The sequence below is a fragment of the Penaeus monodon genome, chromosome 42, assembly GCF_015228065.2.
Source record: "Penaeus monodon isolate SGIC_2016 chromosome 42, NSTDA_Pmon_1, whole genome shotgun sequence".
Taxonomy (NCBI): domain Eukaryota; kingdom Metazoa; phylum Arthropoda; class Malacostraca; order Decapoda; family Penaeidae; genus Penaeus; species Penaeus monodon.
Genome location: NC_051427.1, coordinates 16426642 through 16430377, shown reverse-complemented (window position 1 = coordinate 16430377; position 3736 = coordinate 16426642).

The following is a 3736-nucleotide window of genomic DNA, read 5'->3' as shown; positions in this document are numbered from 1 at the left end:
CGTAAAACTGTATCTAACTTCCTGAGGGAGAAACTCGCAGGTAAATACGTGGAAGGTTTTCTTAACCACAATGCTAAACTGAAATGAAATTTCGAGTTACAGAGTTTCGTTCATAGAACCGTTGCAACAGATCCCATGCTAAAGGGTTTCATGCTACCCTTTTCTAAATACTAGTAACATTATTCATCTGTTCACAAACAGACTGTTCTAGACTACCAACTTAACTACCGCCAGCAGAAACATGTGCGTTGACTGGGTCTTCAGAGGTATGTAGTATTCTCTTTCCACAAATTCTATTACTAATGGGACTAACACATGTGTACTGTATTTGTATGATCTTATTAAGATATTCGGATGACGTAAAATATTAGAGCTCTGATGACGTCTTGGATATAAATGAAGAAATCTTATATATATATATATATTATATAATATATATATATTTTATATAATATATATATATATATATATATATATATATATATATTTTTTTTTTTTTTTTTTTTTTTTTTTTTTACCATAAGATTCATATTGTTACTGGGTGTGCACCGAATATACCCAATGAATTTAATGACACACCACACATCAAAATATAAAAATAAATAACAGTGAATAAATGTCAAAAGTCTCAGGGCATCACTATCCCTATGTCGACTGTGCGATTGTGGAATATGCGTAGCATTAAGCCTAGGCTAAATGATCTAGAATTTTACATCCACAAATATAATATTGATGTTATATGCATGCAAGAACCTTTTGCTGCCGCTGCTAAGATGAAAATAGCACCTGCATTAAGGGGTATTATTCATATGTGAATACAGCCATGACTGGATTGTTGAATTGTGAGGGTAACACTGCCACATAAATTAGTTAAAAAATCCGAGAAACACTGATGTTCAATTTCATTTATCAAAAATCCAGATGCCTCTGGGCATTTTCACTTACAATGTATATGCAGATACTCTAAATTTCTGGCTAGTTCTCTCCCCAATTTTCACAACCAAGGCACGTTATGCATGGGCGACTTCAATGCAAGGCATCCACCCCTTTGGAGACAAACCAGCGAATAGTAATGGGAAGAATTCAAGTTTTCATCAATAATAGATCACTGCAGTATATGACACGGGAAGCAAGACCTTTTGGGAGGTGGCAGGTTTTTTTTTTTTTTAGACTAGTTTTTGGGAAAAAAATTTAGTTATGGTAATGTCTGTACTTCACGGTCGAGATTAGTTTAGGGGCCCTTTGCAACCCAAAACAGACTATTACTTAGACAGCGACTCACCCCCAAATCCCCTGGCTCAAATAATATCCCCCCGGGGCCCTGGAGCATCATTCAAGGCCGGGTCTTGACGGTATAACACCTATGAAAAACAACTGTTGAAAATTTTTCAGGATTTAAAAAAATTTGTCACTGATACTTAACACTGGGTCTGTTCACAAAAAACTCTCGAAAAAAAGGGGCCCCAGGCCCCCTATGCCCCGGGGTGGATCAATGCCCCTTTTTTGGCCCAAAGGAACATAAACGGGTCCAGGAGCTTGCAATTGTTATAAAGACAGTAAGACGACAGATAATCTTCTGCAGTTTCTTAAAGCCAAAAAGGGAAATTCAGGGAATTAAAAACTCAGATTCTTTAGTAAACAGGGGAAAACAATTTCTGAAAGGTATAAATAGTCAAACCTTGTGACGACATGTGGAAAAAAAATTAATAGGCTGACGGGTTTTAAAACTTCCAACCCCGCAGTTCCAAGTCCACAAGAGCGGGCTAATATGGCTAAGCAGGGGCGGGAATTCTCAGCTAAGCTCACTCCCACAAGGAAAAAGATCAACTAGACAAGTCGAAAATAGATAAACTTTAAATAGCAGTACCCCGTGCTGCTATTGACCCCTCCGATTTTGCCGAAAAAAACCGAGTGGGAACTAAGTAATGCCCTTTAAAAGGTAAGGCAACCCCCCCTGGCGAAGATGGCATTTTTTACAGGTCCTTCGTCACATTGCTAGTACAGGCAACCCACTTTTGAACTGTATGACTCGGGGGGCCTATCCCAAGGAATCATCCAAGCCCCTGGACTAAAAGTTTAAATCATTCCCATACCAAAACCTAATACTGACAAATACACCCCTTTTCCCTTTGACCTCCTGTCTGTGCAAAGTCTTGAAGGATAATACTGAACAGGCTTATGTATCGCATAAATGCTAAAAGTTACCCCCGCTGTATGGATTTCTCCCGGGGGCGTGCAGTCACACTTTTTTGCGGGAATATTAAAAACACAAACCCAGGCATGCAAACCGTTTTTCCTTGATTTTAAATCTGCCTTTGATATTGCAAACAGAGAAATAATTCTTGAGAAAACTAGCTATTTTTGGTTTTCAGGGAAAATTTTTAAATGGATTCACAGATCATCGAATGGTGGTAGGTACTCTACGGGGGCATTAAGAACTCATCAAAAGTATTTGAAGGGCACACCTCAGGGAGGGGTATTTAGCCCCAGCTTTTTTAACATCTTAAGCATAGATTATAGGCGATATCCACTTAAAGGGAAACGCCCCCCTTATTTGCTATCCCGATAATTTTTGCATTAAATCCTACCCGAGGAAAAAAATGCAAGAGATTCTGATATACTCCAGAAAGGCTTTGAGTGTGGCTTGATAATCTCGACTGAAAAAACCCAAAGGGCTCTTAACCCAAAAAAGACAATCCTCTCCCAAAGGTTTCAATAAGTGACTTTGAGTAGATCTCTGTCCAATACAAAACCCTTGGGGTGATTGCAATGCAGAGTTCTCAGAACCTGAAAAAAAAAGGCGGGGGAGCGGCTGAAGCCACTTGGGACACTTTTTGGCAAAGACCAGGTATCAATGTCAAATTGCAAGACTCTTTTATTGTCATAATACGGTCGTCATAGATTATCATGCATTGCCCCTATTTTTATAAAAGGGAATCAGAGGCTATTTAGAACATATACAAAATAAAGCCTGGGATCATTTTTGGGGCCCCCCTAGAACAACAAGAATTGTGAATATGAAACCAAATAAATTTACCCTTTTACGAAAGAATTTTATATATAAATACCACATTTGGTGTCAAACAATTAGAGAACCCCTCCATTGTCAGGTTTCCCAAAAACAAAATAAAACACAGAATAGGGGGGCTACCCTTTTCATGACAAAACCCTTCTTATCAAATCCATGGTCAAGTAACATTAAACAAATTTGTGCGAAATACCCATAACTAAGACCCTACAGGGCGTTCTGTACCCCCGTGGAAAATGTGGGGCCTAAGTATATATTATACGACTGCCCCCAAAAAAAAAAAGTTCCCCCCCCTTACTTAAATATGCACTTGCAATTATAAATGACATTTGAAACTCTATCCAATGCAAAGAAGCTACATGACGGGGGCCTTGCAGTTGGGAGTAAGCAGGATTGCTTTTTTTGCATATAAAAAAAATATCTTGAAGCACCAGGATTGTAGGGGGGTTATACTGGGCTAGCACTACGCAAAAGAGTTGGCAGGAAAACCAGGCCACCCAATTTTTTTGAATCAAGGTCGGGGGGGAAATTTTGTGATTCACAGAGTGCTCTCCAGGCTTGAAACTCTAACAAAGGGCAGTTTTAAAATCGCAAATGACATCAGGATAAACGTGTATCGTGCAAAAGAACGAGGCCATGATATACGTTTTGTGTGGATTCCATCGCATGTTGGAATCCCCCGGCATGAATGCTGATCACCTGGCAAAG